The sequence below is a fragment of the Chamaea fasciata genome, unplaced genomic scaffold, assembly GCF_029207755.1.
Source record: "Chamaea fasciata isolate MVZ Bird 193981 ecotype frontalis unplaced genomic scaffold, bChaFas1.0.hap1 SCAF_9, whole genome shotgun sequence".
In the NCBI taxonomy this organism is placed as follows: domain Eukaryota; kingdom Metazoa; phylum Chordata; class Aves; order Passeriformes; family Sylviidae; genus Chamaea; species Chamaea fasciata.
In genome coordinates this window covers 24,503,400-24,524,747 of record NW_027094094.1, presented here as the reverse complement: position 1 = coordinate 24,524,747, position 21,348 = coordinate 24,503,400, and the positions used below count along the sequence as shown (strand labels likewise).

General features: G+C 36.2%; 1 protein-coding gene across 1 annotated transcript in view; it reads right to left on the bottom strand.

The window, feature by feature from the left end:
• RET (ret proto-oncogene) overlaps positions 1 to 21,348 on the bottom strand; it is a 252,913-nt gene that overhangs the window by 124,405 nt on the left and 107,160 nt on the right. Inside the window, exon 3 of the mRNA XM_066191532.1 lies at positions 3,335 to 3,477. The gene's annotated coding sequence lies outside the window, so the exon portion shown is untranslated. The remainder of the gene's footprint in view (positions 1 to 3,334; positions 3,478 to 21,348) is intronic.

Sequence of the window (21,348 nt, the reverse complement as noted above, 5' to 3'; positions counted from 1 at the left end):
CATAAAATTGTGTTTGCCTCCCCTTGTGTTCTTCACCATAAGAGTTACATTCTCAGCAAGTTTAAATCACCTTAACTTCTGTTAACTTAATGGATCTATATCAATTTATTCCCACAAATAATGTGCCTTGAGTATTCTGGTGTACCATTTAGCTGTAACTAAAGGAATTCAATTCTGATTATTACCCTCTTTTTTTCCCCAAAAAAACCCCCAGTTTTATACTTTTGCCCAAAACAGCTGTGGGACTATGGTAAGTAAAAAGAAGTGCCTGCCTTCTTAATCTTGTCATCACACAGCTAATTAAAAACATATATCCTTTCTGGAGGCCCAGGCCCAGCAAAAACACACTTTTTGGCAGGCTCGTTCTGGTTGCTAGTATATGTTTTTTTCACGTTATGCAGTTTTGGACTGAAAGTGTGCTGCACACAAGAGCACCAAGAGACATATTTTCTACAGATACACGGAGAGAGTTGAGAGTGTAATTTGCACTGTACTGCTTGCACCGTGCTCCGAACAAGAAAAATGCTGTCAATATAAAAAATTTATGCTTAGCTACTGTCACACTTTCCGTGTTTTTTCAAAAATTCTAAGAATTTAATAGAAGCGTCTTTCTTTCAGATGCACCCTAAATATGTAGAGCTTGACGTAAACAGATTAGGGACCACAGATGTCTGGTGACCCACTGGCTCTCTTGGATACTGCAACTGAAGTCAGTATTACTGAGCATCATCCCAGAGTCACCAAGGGAAATCAAGAAAAAATTCGGTATTTTGAGATAACAGCAGAGTTCAGAATGGAGGATAATTGCCCCAAACTTCTATTCCACACCTCAAACTTTGGAGAGAGCTGTGCATTTTTAAGAAGAGATGTGGAGTTTTAAAGGAACTGCTACACTGGAATTAGTGATCGCTTCCAGATAAGGATCCATCTCTCTCTAACTTTCAGTTACTCAATTTGTCAGGCTTTTTCCTTGCTTAAGTTTCACCAGATGTGTAAATTTTAATCCTTGGCTTTTAATGTGAACACTGAAAATTTTATACCTTAAGAGAAACGTGATTTCCATCAGTTGGTAGGTGGTAACCTTTGCTCTGATGCAATTCATGAAGAATTTCATTCACAGGAATAAAAAATAGAAGCCTTTACTACATTTTAAATGTGATAAAGAAAAATACAAGCACAATGAAGTATTAAACTCATTCTTCTTTGTGCTTTTTTTGTCAGAATAGGAGCATTAAGCCCTCTTATCTACACAAATTATAGGATTGTAGAATTTGCCTGTGACAGTTACATGCCACCTATCATTTTGCAACATAAACCAATTCAGGAGGTTATTTAGATTTTCCATGTAACAAAATAAAAAATATGTCAGAGCATTCTTGGTAATGAAAAAGCTGGTATTATCAAAGACTATGACAGTACATATGAAGGCGGACGTTCTCAGGACTAGACAGAACAGAATACTGAGAAGCAATAAAAGAGCTAGTTAGAAGGCTGTGATAAAAATTGCTTTATACTTGCTAATACAAGCAGGTGAGATCCATTTTCCATGGCATATAGTGTATCTTTTCACTCTTCCACTTATAAGCCAGGGAAAACATAGACATAAAAAAAGCCATATCAAAAAAAAATGCAGCTGTGCACAAGAAAACATATATTCTTACACATATATATGTATATATAGAGAGAGGGACATTCACTTTTCGACTACTTGATACACCGTCCTGAAGATTCGGTAATCACATTTACTGTGAAACAGGAGACAGAGAGAAAATCTTTTCCTACAAAGTGAAATGGAATGAAAATGGGCTCTCTCAGCTCTGTTGCAGGTTGTATAATCCAAAACTGATTCAATGTACTTCTACATTTAACAAATTTAATCAACACCCTGTCACCAACTGACTTTTTGAGAAGACTTCTGAGACTTAATGAGCTCAGCTTGAAACTGTCATTGGACAACATGGACATGGGAATTAGTCAAGACTTCTGCAAAGCAAAAAATTAAAGAAAATTGTGTTTAGCAAAAAATGAATTCAAATTTATCTTAGAATATGATGGTCTCTGAATAGAAAGCATTAAAATTTGCTAGTCTTACTGAAAAATCACCAAGTCCAGATATTAATGTAAATAATTTATGTGTTAAAAAATAAAATCTATATTAATTTATTCCTTAATTTCTACTCATATTCTCTAAAATTCTAGAGAACACAAATTTGCAGACAAAAAAGGACATTTTATCCAATAAAGTCAGAGGAGAGGTGGAGGGAATTTTACAAACAAATCTTTGGCTCCTTGTGAACATATTTTTATACATCAGAAATGTTCTACTTCACTTGTTAATGAACTCAAAATTTGAAGTTTTCTGAAATGCTTCCAAGGAAATCAGATTTTTTGCAATGTCAATTTACAAGAATAAAGAACTCTTGTTATTTTTATTCAGAAAAAAGATAGAATATCACATTTGAGAAGATTCTATTCTTAACAAATGAAACAACTGAAAAATGCAACAATAGGACATTCCATCAGGAAATTTCTACTGGGATAGAAGTACAAATTTAAGAAGTTTATGGACCTTAAACAGGAAGAGAATTAATATTATAAATTCTAGAGAAAATTAAGGAAAAGAGCCTACAAAACTGAAATATATTGAAATGAGGATGACTTATGCTGAAAATAATATCCAATTTCCAAGTTAAAAAATAAGAAATATGACCATTTCAAGAGGTGCCTGTTTGAGTTACCACAGAATGTGGGAATCCAATCACAAAACCAGCCCTGCTATCAACTGGGGAAAGTCTAATCATAGGAAGAATCACCTAACCAGAGTGTTTGGTGTAAGCAGAAGAGGAAACAGAAGGACCAATATAGACCTTTAAGGCATTTCAGTACTCTTGTGCTTTGTAGAAGAAATGATTACAGTAACCTTTGGTTGTTTTGTTAACATTACTGAACAAAATTTTGTGGTACTTGGCAAATTTTTACTCATCTGAGCTGCCAACTGCCTGTATGGTAGTCATTCAGTATTAATGAAGATTTGGCCCAGGGCTTTCATTTCTGAATTTCTGTTTGGATAGTCTCAGATGTGGTGAGAATGTCAGTATGCTAAAGTTTCCGTTGAAAGGCTTTTTATACACATATATGGGAGCTTGAGTGTTCGTGACTTCAAGCAGAGTGTAATTCAGTGCCGCACTGACATAGAGAAAATGTACGACTTGAAAAGTTCAGATTTCTTTTTTTCCTTCTTATCTGTTAGCAATACAAAACATTAATAACAGGATTCATATTTCTGGAAAAACTTACATTGAAGCCAACCAGGCAGAACTACAGCATCACTCACCTCGGTCCAGCATGCAGTGCCCTGGCTCTTGTCACTCCCACCTCGGTGGTAGCACGTGCACCAGTTTGTCACTCTGTACTGGGCTCCTCTGAAGGCCAGCCTCAAATCACCAGGCAGTAGAAGCCTTTTGGCACTCTGTGAAGCTGTAGCAGGAATCAATACAGCTGTTAGGCACTGTTTAATAGGCTTTTTAGTACAAGTGTGCTGAATGACAGTTTTCAGCCTGCTTTCACCTCCCCTCCCCTGCTTTCCTCATCTCCTAGAAAAAAGAAACCAGTAAAAAAAGAGGAAAACAGTAAGGTTCAGCACAGGGTAGCTGATATTCCATCACTGCCAATAAACTGGGACTTCAAAATGGCACCTCTGTTTTTTACCTGCAAAGTCCCTACAAAACTGCCAAGGCATGAAACTAATGCCAACCTGAAAAGCAACATTTTCCCCTTCCTTTTCAAATTCTAAACAACTACTAAACCAAGCTGCATGTGGAATTATTATATCAGAAGTGTAAAAATGGCATTTGTGTGTTAAGGCATTTGCACCGTCACAGTCAGAGTATAGGCATGAAAACACAAGGTTTGGGCAAACACCTGAAAGTCTCCTTCGATAATAACCAAAGGCTTTTTATCCAGCTGTGTAATATCCCCACACATACATCTACAAGAGCATCTTTCGTTTAGAAAGGTTCCTTTTTAAGAAAAATTATCACTTTCTTGAATGTATTCTAAGGTTTGCAATATCTTTGATAGAATGACTGCAGTTTAATTCTCCTGATCCCTTTAAGGCACACATTCCAGAATACTGCCAAACAAACATTCCAATAACTTGATTCAGGAGGGCACAAAACCTGTATATACCAAAACTGATCCTTCCAAAAAAATGAAAGAGTTTGTTTTAAACAGTAGAAAACTTCCTCCTGTGGGCTCTTTTCTGCAGATGTTAGGTAACAGATTTTCCATCTCCAGCTCATGATAATTTTTGTCTCGTTGACACTGTAAAGGGAAAATCACCACAAAATCAAATCCACAGCAATGGGCAGCAAGAGGAGACTATGTTAATCCTCTCTAGGTTTGTTTTTCCATTGCTCTACAGTTTCTGTGCACCCTCCATGTAACACCGAACAAAAGAATTCAGTTTCTAGTGAGAGCATTAATTGTTTTCCATGTTCAAGCTGAATGTGTTTGTTGAGAAACCAATTGGGAGGCTTTAAAGACCTGCTGTAAAGTGCAAAACTGGTGAAGGGCTTGTGGCCAGAAGCTGATACAAACTCAGCAAGTTGGGCAGGAGCAGGCTCAGCTCAGAAATCTGGGAAGTAACTTAAATGACAGGGACATGGCTCCTGCTTCTGGGTCTTTAGATTTATGCTCTTCCAGAGAGGTTGTTTCACAGTGCCCTAAACACAGGGTAAGTTCTTCAATTGCATGTTTTCAAATATTGTGTGCTTACAACGTAATTTACCAATATTTTTTCCTTGCATCAGTAAAAAGAGAGCATGCAATGTTTTCACAAAAATAGTGACCTGACACAAAAAGACCACAGTGAGAACAAAAATGTGAACAAATACGTACTATGCACAGACTTGAAGTTCATGATGACTCGAAGACTTCAGATGACTAAGGTTTTAACAGAGGGCTTAATAACTTCCTAAAACTCTAAGAAGAGACCTTGTAAATATATCTGGTACAGATGGAATGGAAAACAGAGCCAGTCTCAATGACTAGCAAGCAAGTCAAAAACCAGTCAGAAATGAAATAACTACCCAGTGAAATTACTTTAAGAGAAAGCTTAATAGATTTATTATTTAGTCACTCAACATGAGGCTGAGCACTGTCCAAGGGAAACAAGGCAGAGGCAGAAACTCCTGCTTCAATTTGAGTGGAAATCCTAACCACCCCTCTGGCTAATGCTTTGCACATATGTTGATGTCAATAACAAATTTCAAACCAAATCCTCTATTGGGTTAGAAAAATGCTGTGAAAACAGCACAGAATCAGCTGTTCTTCCTACTGAAGCAGCAAAATCAGTAACAGCGACTGAACTAATTTAAAATCTCATTCAACACTACTATGCTTATATATATAACTAAATGCATTTGGGGTTTTTTAAATCAACTGTAACTAAAGAAGGTAACATTAAAAGACACTGGAACAGGGAATCCTTTCTCAAAGATGGAGCCACAAAATAATTTGAAATCACATTAATATTAGTTTCTAAAATGTAAATAAATTAATTTAAAATTCAATGTTACACAATTAAACCTTTAAACCAATTGGCCAAATCATTAGCAAGGAGTAAGTTAAATCAAAACAAGTGTTACAGAAACAGTTCAGAATGATGATGATACATGAATAACTTAAATATTTACCATGAAAAGTTAAACAATCAAAGAGGAAACTACTTGAGTAAACAAACAAGATTAGAAACAAAATGCTGAAATAACCATTTCTTTAAAAAGTGAAACAGCAACACTCCAGGCTTTTCTACACTGAAGGAAAGAAAACAGTTTTCCTATTCACAAGTTTTAGAAGTTATTTTGTTTTCTCAAATGAAAGAGATGGGCAAAACAAGAGACATAACACTTCGGAGCTAATTCATCTCCTTGGTACAGCTGATACTGAAAGTTCTGAAATGTTTTCATTAAAAACAAAGTAAAAAACACCCTTCTACTGGTATTCAAAGTATTAACTATTCAAAATGTGGATAAACACCTCTGCATAACTTGCAGCTGCATTACCCCAAAAAGTGTTACTGCATGAGAGTAATGTTTAATAAAAGCAGTAGAAGAAACAGATTTCTCAATCAATTCTTTTAAAATTCTGAAAAAAACTCTGGCATATCTGTGTCCTAATGATGCCATAGTGTGCTGCTTAGGGACTCTCATCAGATTCTCTGTTTTTCTAAATGGAGCAGAGACACATGAAGCAATCATGTCCAGTCCAAAGTAGGAGCATTCTTCCTTGTGTCCTCTACTAAAACTAGTACTGTACCACTACTGGCTATGAACAGTGCTTACAACCACCTGCAGCAGGGTGTAAAGTCAGTTTCAAATGTGTGTCTCTGGTCCCTTATCAGTAAGTTGCAGAGGGCAAATGGTACTTAATGTCTCATCTCCCAGTGACAGCTCAGCCTGAGCAGTATCAGAACCACTGCTAAACTGTTTATCATTAAACCATCATGCTCCAGTCTCAGCTTCCCAAATAGAAATGTTCTTCCATACAGGGAGGAGGGAAACAGAAAATATTGACAACACTGGAAGGTCCTTTAAACACTTGTGAATGAGAGAAAACACTCATTTAAAATAAGTTCTAAAAAATGAATCCACTTGCCTGGAGATATAACACCGAAAAAGAAAAAGAGTTGTAGGGAGCAGATTGCTACTATAGAGCCAACTCTGGATAACCTCACTTTAAAGCTCATTTGTCCAAATAATCTTACACTAAGCTTTCCCTTGCTGATTAGTATAAATGCCTAAAGCACTGGGAAGAAGCATAAATAAGGAAGTGATATTTAACCAATAAGACATGACACACAAATAATTTCTGGACCGTTAATGAACATCTCAGGTGTATTGTAAAACATGAGGCCAAAGGTCTAGATTGCCTTATCTTTCTCATAAAACAGGAATCATGAAAAATGTGGGAGGGGGACATCAGGGAAGAGTCATACTCCTATGCTTCCAGATGAATACCATGGTTAAAATACATCTCACAGCCAAGATGAGAACTGTATTTTTGGTCAAACACTTATTAATTTCTACCACAGGAAAGGTGACTATATCTTGGGTTAGGTTTAAATGTAAAGGTTTGCCTTTCACCAGTCACTAAATTGATTTATAATTTATACACTCTGGCACAGGAATTAAAAAGCTTTGCACTCTCAAATTTACCAAAAAATCAGGGAGCAACCTAGATTATCTGGAGAGATATCTGTGGGAATTAGAAGTTGACAGTCTTTTAAAAGCTGTGCTGAGTTTCTTGGGATAACAAGAGCAGGAAGATGCCAGTCCCCAATAGCAGAACTTTCTAGAAGCATTGAAGCATTTTGAGTAACTATATAGTCACTATCTGCATCTTTTTCTCAATAGTCATCTGTTACTGGGTTTTGTGAGCTGCTCTTTTTTGTTCTTGTATTTCCCCGGAGTGTGCCCACTCTGCACGCTCACTGCCTGCAGGGACAACTTCCACACCTCCCTCTTGGAGTTAAAGAACAAAGGCAGGGTGTTTGCATTACAGCATTACAACAGCTTGCAGCTTCAACATTACAATCAAAATCTAAAAGAGACCTTAAAACTATCTCCCAGTTTCCAAAACCTCAGGCAGATTGACTCTTATTTCAGTGGTGCAAATTAACAGTAAGTGCAGGGAGAAAAAAAAAAAAAATTCTCGTTTTATTTGAGCAACATAATAATTTTCTCATCTTAATGTCCTTATTACAAAGTAACTATGTTACACTATTTTTATTTACCATTTTACTTGGGGTAGTAGATATAGTACACAATCAGAATTATCAATTTGCCCTAAAAAAAATTTGCAACTTATACTAAATTTTCTCACTAAAAAAGTAGAAACCTTTACATATAATTCAGTCCTCAGAGCATTCAAATTCCTGAGATGCTCTGTTAGTCAGAGCAATACCATGTACATTTTATATAGAAGGTAATTTAGCTTGACAGCAATAATGTTTAATTTCTGGTAAGTGACTCGTTTCTCCTAACTCTGTAGCAGTAAAAAGCTGTGAGAAAACCCTCAAAGTAAAAAAATATTCTTACATGTTTTTCGTTAGCTTCAGGTACAATAAACTACCCAAAGGATTTTATCAGACACTTTAATCTCAATATTGATTAGGGGAGATGAAGGAATTTGTTGAACTTGTTGGTTTTTAATTGATTTTCTTCAACACGGACATTATGACTTCCCCCATTTGTTGGCTGTCACAGACACTGATCAACAAAGGCATACTTAGATGTAATGAACCAACCAGCCTCCACAGGCACAGCGAAAAAGCCACAAAGTTAACCTCAGTCCTCATACAATTCTCAGGGTAACCTGTAAGCATTATTAAATAGCTGACTGAAAGAAAAGGTGACTAACCCTTATGCTGATCTCTATGTAGGTAGGAAGCCTCATATTATCAAACATACATGTTCCAGAAGAGTAGAAAACAAAACAAAAAGCCACATCTAGTAAAGAACTGTGTTCTTTCAATTCCACATTTCCTTCAATTTCCCACTGAAGCAATAGTTTGCTACTAGCCAGTAACCCAGGTTCACATAAAACACTGATGGAATATCTTGGAGAGCATCACGCTGTTAAAGCACCTTGAAAAAATGATACATTCATCAGAGGTTTCTTCATCTACTAAATCAATACTTCATATTTCTTAACATTTGCTAGTCTTTAGAGCAACAAAATAGTTAAAAGTGCAATGCTGAAACAAGGCTGGCCTGAAAAATTTCCCAGCACATCACCCAGCAGTGGTCTGTGGGGATTTGTAGCACGCCATGATGTCACACCCAGCAGCTGTACGGAGGGGAGCCCTGCTGAAAAGCCACTGACAGCACACGAGACACACTGGGGAGAAGGTTTTTTCTGACTTGCTTGCTAATCCTCCTCCTCACAGCTGACAGCCCTGACACCTCAGACAAGGCTGAAAATTAACTGTCCTTAAAAAATGAATGAACAAGAGTCTCGTAAAGTTGAACAGGTTTTGAGCATATGAATTCTGCTGGCTGGCAACTCATCCTGGAGTAAGGGTCTCAAGAACTTTTCCTAAAACAGCTTTTCTAAGAGCTTGTGTCCTTTTTTCTGAATTTTTCAACAGAGGTTACAGGTCTTTTGTTTCCCATTCTCATGGAACAAGTCATCTGTTAAACAGCTTAGGTCTTAAAATGCTTGAAAGCAGAATGAACACACACAGTTTTCTTCTAAAAGCCACAACTCATTTTAGGATTATTTTAATTAGGATTGAACTCTCCTGTTTTGATAAAGAAAAAAATATTTCCAACCAGTGTTCACAAACTGAAAGTAACTGCATCATTGCCAGAGCCTATTAAAATAAAAAAGCAGAAACAGCAGAAGTCTGGGTAGACAAGTGACCCTCATAAGAAGGGTTGCTGGTGAGTATTCTGCCACAGAACAAAAGCTACACATATTTTGTAAGAAACGTGTTTTTACAAATTGCCTGGAAATTGTCCTGGACGTACCAGAGGGCAGAAGAAAGACGCTGCTGGCTAATGAACCATGGAATTACGAAAGGTGGAAATGAAAGAGGCACATCAGGTTCATAACGAATTGTGCAATATCTGTACAGAGTTACCATTTTTCTGACATTTTTCTCACTGTTTTAAATGTCTGAACCTAGTGGGTTCCTATGTCTCCCCTTGAGATTCAGTTCCACTGTCTAACAAAACTTCCTGTCATGAAATTTTTCATGTTCAGCCTAAATTTCTCTTTTCTCAACAGCAATACATTATTCCAGGTTATAAGCTCTTCTTCTGCAAGAAGATAAATTACTCTTAATTTTTAATGTTTATCCTTCACAAAAAGTTATTAACCATTATCTTCTTAACTCTCTGTCAGTCGGCCAAACTTTAAACATACAGATTCCATAAATCAGATATAATGCTAGATTTTTTTCTCTGCAGTCCCTGAAATCACATTTCATTATTTAATGCTGAGATTCCCGCACAAGGGGGAAGGTAAGCAGGTGGCTTGTATACTATTTTTCCTTCAAATAACATTATTTGTTCCTTAAGAAAAAAAATTGGTGTTTGGCTAGAAAAAAAGAAAAAAAAATCCACAGCTGCTCTGTCAGGATTCTGGTTTCTCAATTCTGCTTTAAACCTAAGAAATACTCAACTTCCTCCTAGTTTATAGCAATAATTAAATTACAATGGCCCCTCCACTGGATGACATAAAGAGCAATTCCCTGCTAGTATTTCAGTCTGTAGTCTTTCTGAGCTTTCCTGCTGTTGCTGGCATAACTGGAATACAAATACCTGTAGCATGTTGCATGTGTGTACACTGCAGAAACACTCAAAACAACTGTTAGTACTGTATTAAGTATATATGCAAGTCTTGGCAGGGGCTAAAAATCCAGCAAACAAACACAGGCTTAATGGGAAATCCTTCAGAACTGATCCACCACTGCAGGCGACATTTCATGGGACTAGATTTCTGTATTTTTGTATGTTCTCTCCCAATATTCATTCAAACCCATATTCAAATCACATTCTATCACAATATTTAAGTGCTTAATTCCTGACATAATTTGGGCCCAGGTTGAGACAGATCAATTTGAAGCAGCAGATATAAATGTGTTTAATTTGCAAAACCATTTTTCTTCACCAGTTTCATTAATGTCTTTGAAAGAGACCAATAGATACCTTGCTTTTTTATATTTTTTTCTTCTCAAATATCTGGTGAGAGTCAAGACAAAGTATGAGGGGGAAAAAGCACCAGCAAAAACTATTTGCATTTATTATTGCTCAGTAATAGCCACACAAAAGACCAATAGACAAAAATTTGAGGTAAGTTTGTCCCAGCTGGAAAGGGAGAGGATCTTTGCTCTACAGGCCAGGTGCATTGCAGGCTGGCTGTGGGATGATTTTTTTTTTATGCTGCAAACAGGATACTTGACCATCAGTATTTTTCAGTATGATTCTGTTTTGCAAATCTTTACCTTATTTCCCAGTAGACTTAGAGTATTACATAGCAATTTCATATTGTGTATAGGACTATGGAATAATGAAAGTAAAAGCATCACTGCAATTACCTAAAAAAGGGTTATGAATAGGAGCAACAATGAGAAAGGTAACGGGTTCCTTCACCTGCCATGAAAACTAACTTGACTCTTCCTAAACACTTTCAGGTCAAAAGGCTCTGCAGTTTCAGTCAGTTCCCACAATGAGAAAGGGGAAAAAAGCACATTGCTTGCATTAAAACAAAAATGAATTTGCAGTTGAAACCTGAAACAATGACAAAAGAAGACATTAGGAAATACCTTTACAAGAGAAATCTCTATACAGACTTAAAATGAAGAGGTTTAAATGGAAGATTATTTAAGGTCTCTTTCTGACAACACCATTGCCTCAAATATATACTTTCTTTTCTCTTCAGTCTTCTATCTCATAGAGATTTCACTAATTTCACTACTTTAGTAGGACACAAACACATTCTAATTTACATTTAGCTAACATTAATTTTCTTGCTAGTTGGAAGCATTTATGCAGTAGAGAGGAAATAGAAAGCATATGCAAGCATCTGAACAGTCTCCAGTTCTTTTACTTTCTGCACTTCATGCTCTTTTTATATGAACACACATTTAAATATCAGCTTACCTTCTGCACTTCCTGCACTCTCTGCACACACTTATATATCAATTTTTTACAATTAATAAGCTCTAGTTTAAAGCCCTCATGTCATTACAAAAGTCAAATTTTTGTGGCAGTAGCTAGAGCTAATTTGGATTAGGTGACTTTAGACTAAACTTGTTTTAATGATAGGTGAAAATGCCTCAGAGTCTGAATAAATATTATCTAGTGATGTCCACATGTGTGATGGAGAAATGCATACAATAATATAAACATATTTAAAATTTTAAATTCAATCTTTAACTGAATGTGGGAGAAAATGTGCCATTATTGGTTTTTTTAATGAATAGAATGGTTTGCTTACCAGATTACATGTACGTGGTGAAAGTGTGAAAATCAGCAGTGGAATACCAAGGCCATGTTTACTATATTTCTTCAAGAGATCTGTAGGGACCCATTTCTTGCCCTGTCTCTGGGAGCGCTCAGCCCAAGGCTGAATGCTGGCCATCCTATTGCTGCACCCTCAAAAGCAAGGCAAGCTGGCAGACAGTGAGGGTTCACAAACTTACAGGACAGACACAGGCCAAATTTCTCCTTCTCAGGACAAGTAAGCTCATCGCTGTTACTGGCTATTAGTGTACCAGTGAATACTACCCCCATTTTAAATGAGAACACACAAGAATTATCTCAGACAAAAGTCTAAAGAGCAAAGCAGGAGCCAGAAAAATAATTCTAACCATGCTTAACCCTAAATCCAATAGTAATTAAGACATAACTCTGGGTGTTTTTTTCCTGCTTCTTGGCATAGTCTATTGACCAATATTCGTCTTCATGGCTCACTGAAAGAACTCAGTAGGCTGCCGAGTAAAGCTGGGAGACCATTCTTTGCTTCCAATCCTGCAGCATTCAAAGTGTCATTGTACACAATTAAAAGTTATACGCTGTTATTTTTTGCTTTGGAGATCACAATACAAAGGCCTGCTCCAAGCCCCATTGTGCCTTCTGGATTTGTATTCATTTGACATTATGCTACTTTGGAATCAGGCTTTACCTTCATAAATATCAGAAAGCACTGCTGAAGAAGTAATGCATGTCAAGTGGCCTGCAATCCTTGAACAAAGCAGGCCTTGCTCTCCCCATCATCATTATTCACCAGACATGGCAGAATGAAAGGCTGAAAGGATCAAAGAGCAAAGCACCAGCAGTATCTACTAATAATTGACAGTGTAAGCAACACCACCCATCAAGGCCAAAATACAGGACATCATAAAGGACAGACATTCAGGTTCTTTGGCTTAGCTAACACCATTTAAACTGGGACCAGTTGAACAAGATGAAAGAAGGTACTTTAAATATAAGGAAAGTTTTAAGTAAAATAAGCGAAAGCAAAATGGCACCTGATAAAATTAAAAATAAATCTAAGCATGAATTGGTTACAGATAACAGTCTCTACTGAAATTTTCTGATTCTTCTTACATAGCAGAAAACTGTTATTCATACATAGAAATATATAGTTTGAGCAAATAAATACTGCCTTTCAAATTTTACATTTTATATTTTTCCATTCCTTTATGTTTCCTTTAAGTACAAAATGACAAAGTAGCAGGTCTCATCGCCCTAAAAAAGCTACGAAGAAAATGAAAGAAATCTATTGATACTGTCCCCTAAATTGTGAAAGAAAATGGTTGAGAGAAAAAGCTCTGGCTGCTGTCCCAACCACTACTGACTTTCATAACCTCTTTTTCTAGAACTTGTGTGTTTGTCAATACAAACATTTCACAGAAGCAAAATCTCACTACATTTTACCTTCTAATTACTTTATACCCTAAGACAAAAATTCATTTACTTTTATTGTAGTCAGCATTCATAGCCTGAACAAAGAAAACAGCTGAGTGACCAGAACCACCTGATAATAAATAGTAAAAGTTATGCAAATAGGAAAAATTGTTGTACTCTTTTTCCAAGAAACAAGCAATCGTTTAGATATACTAACATTCTTTGAACTTGACCCAGAAAGTTTAGCTCTAGTGCAGAAAAAGAAATTAGTTTTACCAGCTCATTCAAGCACTGACTTCTGTACCTGAAATGCCAAGGTTTCCCAGTAATGAGTGCTGGCTGGTTACACAGTGTGAACCTTGTGCTTCTTGCCTACCAGCTAATACATAGAAGTTAGCAAAAACCTGTATACTGCGTAAAGTCTTTAACCACCATCAAAATAACCACATTTTGCAGTAAACCTTCTGAATAATGCAGTCCATTTTCCATGACTACAGCCAGTGTCTCCAAAGTCAGTTCTCACAACTGCAAAGCACTTGCAGATACAATTTAAGCATTTTTACTAAAAGTACAATGGGTTAGTTTGCTGTTCTGACAAGCACCTTAAAGGAAATTCAGCTGAATGAACTAAAATACTCCATGATCCCAGTTTCAACAATATTTGAGTATTTAACTATTTTGAAGAAATAAAATATAATTAAAGTTGCAAGTATCTGAAATATTTAGACTATTTTTCACAGCCAGGGACAATAGACAGAGAATTATCTGTCATTTTCATGGTTGACCTGAAGATTTTAGGTCAGTAGGAAGCTGAGTTTACATTCTCAAACTTAGTTGAGACCAATAACAGTTTATAATTATTCTATGCAAGATAGTGGAAGATACTCTGATACATAAAAAACCCTGTAAAACAGAAATCAATGAAAATATTTAGACAAAAGTCAAACTGCCTGTTTCAAATGAACTTGGCAGAAATACTTTGACCTGATAGCAACAGGAAGTATAAAACCTCAAGGACTGTCTTACAATTAAATATTTAGAATGATAAATGAATTATCATAATAAACACTTAGCATTCAGGTAGAAAATGACTAAGAAAACCACTTTTGCCCATTTGTGGTTTTTTTGAAAGAAGGTCAGTCTCTCTTTCAATATAAGGCAAAACTCATTCTTTATATAATTCATTATCCATTGACAACGAGGTTGATTGCATCAGTAATAAATGTGACCCATTTCCTTCAGAATCCCTTCAACTCCGTTGCTTTTTTATTCAGAATACAACAAAATAGCTTTCCAAACAGAAAAATGGAAGCATTAGTGTTATGATTTTACTAATTAGGGATCTATTTCAAATGAAAGGATTGTCACAAAGTACATGTTTCTCTGAGTAAACATCACAGCATTAATACCCAATATTTTTGTGTTTCTACTTCTTCAATTGGATCAGTGAAATCAAAGACAATTTAATCCCTTTCCTTATAATTCTAAGGCAATCCAAGTCACTACTGTATAATCAGTGTCAATTGTAGCTGCTAGTGTTATATCCTCTAAATACTTTCCTGGCAGGACTTAGCCAGGTGAATTCCTAGTATTCTGTTTTCTCCACCAGTTTGTAGCTTACAATAACACAACAATAACAATACAATACAATAACAATAACATAACTTCACTTTGCATTATTACATCTAAAGTTTTTTATGCAACTATATTCTACATGGAAGCAGCTTTTGATCAAATGAAACAGAAGGAAGCATACCTTCTCTATTCATCTTTGTGATCCTTGCACTATTTCCGTTGCAAAATAAGCAAACATTAGAAGTTAATATTTTTGTATTTTATTACTGTTCTCTTTGTGATAGCATGCCTGGCACATCTGGTAAATGACCTAAGAAGTTTGACTACAACAACAACTTCTCTTCTAAAAACTAGAGGTGAGATAAATCACATCTTGTAAAGCTCGCAGTCAGATAATTCGTTCTACAACCAACTGCCCTTCATGAAAGGCTGTGGTTGATGCTGTCACCTGCAACCTGCTGCTTCTCCTGCACAATTCATGTATTTTACATCATCCCTTCACATCCCGGGTAACTTCTGTGCAAATCAAGCTAAATTAATTTCACTTGCCAAGTTCCCGTCATTAACCTATTTTGTTACATCATCATATTGATGTTTCGGTGGGAAAGAATTAAATAGAATAAGCAGCTTTGTTTGCCATTCATGTTTCTACTTAATAGTAATACATTACTATTTCGTGCAATACCCAGCCTGATGATAAAAGAACCAGAAAAAAATCCTTTGTTTTGTTATGTTTGATCTTCCACTCGAACTGAATTTAATTTCAAAGTATAATAAGCCAACAGAAAATATTTTTCCCTAATTGAGATGTACCATCTGCTCCAGTAATCAGCAAAACACATCTCAACTCATTTGGATGTTTGATGCACTGCTTTTGTACAACTGACAACAGGAAATATGAACATGATTAGAATACAAAGTAATTTTTTGTCCTAACAATACTTGTTCTACACATGCACTCAGTGCAGCTACTTCTGTGAAAACTAGTTGGTTCTCCTATTCTTCCACCCTAAATAAATTTTTTAAGTATTTTATTCCCACAGAGTCTAAAATAGTAATTTTATCTGCTAGCCACTGACAAAAAATGAATTTAAGTGCATTTTATACTGGGAAATATCTGAAATCAGTTATTTTTCACACAACTGTCACACAGATTATCTCTGCTGATGACTTACAAAAAACTGCATTCTAAATTACCTCTCTGTAGTTTGAAACTTCTTCCAATTTTTATCAACTCAAATGCTATGATTCAGTAAAATATTTAAAATTTGAAAGTGAATTTGATAGTTTGAAATGGGATTCACTCCACTTACTAAACCAAATGTGGTTCAAAGGTCTGGGTTTGAGGTCCATAGTATTTTAGCTTGTCGATATTGAGAGTATTTTGGTCCTTGCAGAGCACAGGACTTGTTCCAGAAAGATGTCTGCACCCTGGTGTGTTAGCTGTAAGAGAAGTTTACAGAGCAACCTGCACTTAAGATAGACAGAGACTTCTCTACCATAGAGTTGTTATAAAACTTAAGGCAAACTGACGGAAAGAATAACATTAAAGAGGCAACTGTACCCAAATAAATCTTCCTTTGTAGGAGGATTAACCTGCAGTGAGTCAATGACATTTTGTCTTAATCCCTTGTGTACCTCTTATGAGAAAAGGATTCTGTCATGTAGGACAAGGATAAGACAGAGACACTTAAATGTCACACAAAGAGAGTTTTCCCTTTGATGTTGTATGAGCTACACATGGAACTTCCTCTTAATTCAGGACTACCGTTGATCAAGACAATCAATAGGGATTTTCTGGTTTGTAAGACAGTTATTAAGCTTGGGGCTACTTTCTCTGGGAAATAGATGTTTTAGCTCAATTGATTAACTTAATTATTTGAACTAATTTGAGTGTCAAGTTCTTATTTTGAATGTAGTTTTATTTCCTGTAAGATTTCTCCATATTTACGTTGAGAAAGGTTTTGGGTTTGTACGGCTGGTTTTTGTGTTCTTGACATGAAAGAAGGACCAAAGGCAGACACTTTCTAAGGCTGAAAAGTGAACGAAAAATCGTTTTTGAAGTACCACAAAATCTGTATATTGACAAAATTAACGTTTTAATTCTTTTATACAAAAGATAATCAAGAGAAAGTTAATAAGTTATGTACACATTTCCTTTTTCTCATATTTTAGGATCTGTGCAAAGGAAATATGACTTCAGAGCTCTGGTCCCTTAAGTTCTCATTTCCCTTCTCTTCCAAAACCCAGTGTTCTTTTTTACTTAAATTATCATAATTATAATAAGTGGGGTTTTCTTGTTTTATTTAAGATATATATATAGAAAAAAATCATTAAGTCTTCAAGAGGAAAAAAGATGGTGTGAGGAGGCTTAAAGAGGTACACAAAAGCTCATCTATTCCTGTAATATCTTAGCATCTTTCAGTAACAATGATTCTCAGTACTGTGCTTTTTCATCTCAGAGCTCAAATGTGATGGAAAGATTCCATCTGTTTTAGATGCAACAAAAGTACTAAAAGCCAGGCAGTTTAGGAGCAGGACTCAAAAGAGAATCAAGTGATTCTCTTATCCCACTGAGTCGTCCACCAAATTACTCCTATTAACATTAATCAAGTGTAGTTAGTTGCTAAGATAACAACCTGTATGAGTCAAACACTTTTCAGTTCAAGTGACAGATTTCAGAGGTTTTGTATCTTCACTGACAATGCTGAAAAATTCAACATTCACCAAGACACTTTGTTTCCATTCCATTTTAGTTTTGTTTGTAGCAACATATTTCATCTTTTCAATCTTGCAGTGAAGGATGTACTAAAATCTCAGATTTCTGTAAATTGTCTCCTTTGCTTGCTATTATTTAGCTGTGAACACAGTATTTTTTATTTATTGAACCAAATTTTTAACTTCAGCAATACAATGGCAAAAAAAAAAAAAAAAAAAGGCAAATGATGTTTGCTATATTTCAGTATTTTTAATCTGTTTGGAAAAACATCCTCCCATATTTGCAAGTTTTTCACAAACTCCAAGTTCCAATGCAAACAAAGGCATACAAATAAACCTGTATCAGAAGGAATAATTTTCTACTCTAATTGAAAGAAATCAAAGCTGCTTCCTATTAACTAGATGTTTATATGGAAATCAACAACAACTAAAAATTAATTAGAAAACAAATAGCTGATATTTGGACCTCTTCTGTCTTTCCATCAATGAAACTATTAGTGTGCTGGCTGTGCATAAAGGCTTGCACATTGTCATCACATTAGATATCTGATTTTTCTTAAAACAAGGCTATTAATTTTCTCCCACCATTGAGGTAATTCTTTTAGAGAGAATAAGACAGCCTAATCTCCTTCTAGTTATGCAGTTCAAAATGCCCATAGATTATGAATGTATTTATCTCACACTTTTTGATCTGCTGTTCTCAGTCTGGATTCTTTCAACTTTTATCCATGGGAAGAAAGACTTTAATGACTATTTTGTTTCACCTTATATGTTGTCTTATGTCATACCAGGCTCTCATATGAAAAACCACGTTTTCTCAGTCAGTAAGGCTGGGCAAAGGAAGAGTCAGAAGAGAAAGAAAGAGGCACCAAAATGATGTCCTCATGCATGAGCTCCAGCTTTAAAATTTTATGTGCAAGCATGGAAACCTAACCATACAACACACAATCATCCCAGTTCTACGCTTATGTAGGTTATATGAGTCTAAATAATGGATGTGAGTTAAACCGTACAAAACTATCACATCCTCCGCAATTTTCCTATTAATCTTTACGTATAAGTAACTAACAAGCAGGCTACAAATCTGCTGTACTGCCAATATGTTGAGTTCTCAGCTGTCTCCCCAGACATTATGTGAATACAGGCTATGCAAAAGTCATTGTCACCCACAGGGAGGTGAGTGCTAGCCTTCTTTTCAGCATTTCAGAGCCCTACCTTGGGGCCTATTAGGAAGAAGGCAGACTGCTTTATTATTTGAAAAGCTGTTCACTGTGATTTATGGCCTTGTATTAGCCTCCTCATCTTGAGATATTAGACAATCATACTTTGTCATGGATAATCTGAGGTGGGGAAAACACAGAACATTCATCTTCTCTTGCCATCCAGGACACTTCTTTTCATCTATTGTTTTTTCCTCTGGCATATCATTTCCTTGTAATCAATTTAAATTGAAAACTTTAATGACTTTCTCTGAGCATTACACAGTCTTTCACCTACTCTAAGGGTTTTTCTGCAAAGAAATTAAAACCCCAAAGCCCTTTAAAGTTTACAGTATTTTCCCTACCCAAAAAGCATACAAGTCTTATTTGTGATTATGAAAGGATTTTAGAAAATTACCAATTAAGCAAACCCCAAATATCCCTATAAATATTTCTACATTTTAAGTTCATGGTTTAACCCCTGTTGGCAATTAGCACCATGTAGCCACTTCCTCCCCCCCCCCCTTTCCCAGCCAGGGGAATGGGGAATAGAATTGGAAAAAGGTAAAACCTGTGAGCTAAGGATTGTTGAAAATTTGAAATAAGGTAAAACTCAATAATAGTAATAGTAATAATAATAATAATAATAATAATAATAATAATAATAATAATAGGAGAAACAGAGAGAATTAAAACCCAGGGAAGACAAGTGATGCACAATACAACTGGTCATCAGTAGCTGACCAGTGCACAATCCTTCCCCAAGTACTGATTGGCCAGGCCAGGCCAACTCCCCCAGTTTGCATACTGGGCATGACACTCTGTGGTGTAGAATATCCCTTTGAACTGTTCAGGACAGCTGTTCTAAAAAACAGCATATTATCAACATTAAAACTACTAAAACAGTGTATTGTCAACATTATTCTCTTAGTTAATTCAAAACAAAGCACAGGAAATACCAGTGGTACAGGTACCTGTACCAGCTACAAGGGGAAGACAATTAATCCTATCCCAGCCAAAACCAGGACAGTACACACCGCTAATTCCATACCATTTATGTCATACTTAGGTCCCACGTTTTGCAATGCAAACCATTTAGCCACCACCATTGTTCTTGGTCCTTTGATACCCACTCACACACACATATATATATAGGTATCATTCCTTTAGGCCATTCCTGTGAGATTCCAAGGAGTTAATTTATTCCATGACTTTGGGCTCCTCCTTTTATAAAAGTTGTTCAGGGCAGTAAAATTGGTGTGGTTTTGGGTTGCTGCATCAGGAAGCCAGTTCTGGTCCCATCACTGCTGGGCTTGTCCCATTCTTTTTTCATTAGTCTGGGTGATTTTTGCTATAGTATCCTTGACATTGCCTATAGTCACCATGGAAATGATTATATACAATGTTACATAGCAATTAACACCATACAACTTCTTTCATTTGCTAGCCTCACCTTAAATCCAATCTCCCTGAGGTACTCATCAGCCTTCCCCATTTCCACCTAAGCTAACAAACAACCACATGCAAAATACATGCAGAATGAAAACAGATACTGACATTTGGAACCACTGTGCCACAAAGCTACTGCACGCCTTAGGCAGAGTCTGCTGCAGGTCATTTGAAATGATAAACCAAAAGGTCACAGAGGATATAATAACTGATCTTTACCACTGCCTTTCTGACGGATGTATCACCTGGGGACACACAAAATTGGTCAAGAGCATTAGTGTAGTCACAGCAACACAAACTCAGTGAAAAAGTGACGTTGGAATACAAAAGTAAAAGGACATTACAGGAGTTTTTATGAAACCTTGGAAAGAAAAGAGTTTGGCTTTGCTCTGTAGGGGGTAGATGGGCATGGCTTAATCTTTTGTCTTTTTACCCTTAAAGTACCACAGACTTTTCACTGGGAACCCCAATGTATTCCTTCATACTAGGAGGAGAATATGAGGAAAAAAAGCTAGTATTTATGGATTAAAAATAAATAAAATAAAAAAACAAAACCTCCCCACCTCACTGCCATAAAAGGCCAAGGACATTTTTGTCCTCCCATTCACAAGCAAGAAAAACAAAACCGAACAAGAACAATCTGCTAGAGAGACAGAACCCAAATCAAGTGTTTTGTGACGAAAACCTTCCCCCACAAGAGCAGGAAAGCTGTGCTGGGCTGCTTGGCTTGAGGATGAGCATCTGATTGAACTGAGGACTCCCACTGCCACATGAATGTCCTAATACCAGGTCACAAATAACTCCAAAGCGCCCTCATTTATTTCCATCAAAATTTTCTCTGCTGATACCTCAGAAACCTCTCCAACAGTATCTGAAGGAAAGTATCCATTTTTCCAAAAAGTTTACATTTTAAGCACTCTTAACCACACTAACTCTGCATGGGATCAGGTCTTAGGTTCTTGCATATAAAACACCTAAGCTGAATTCAT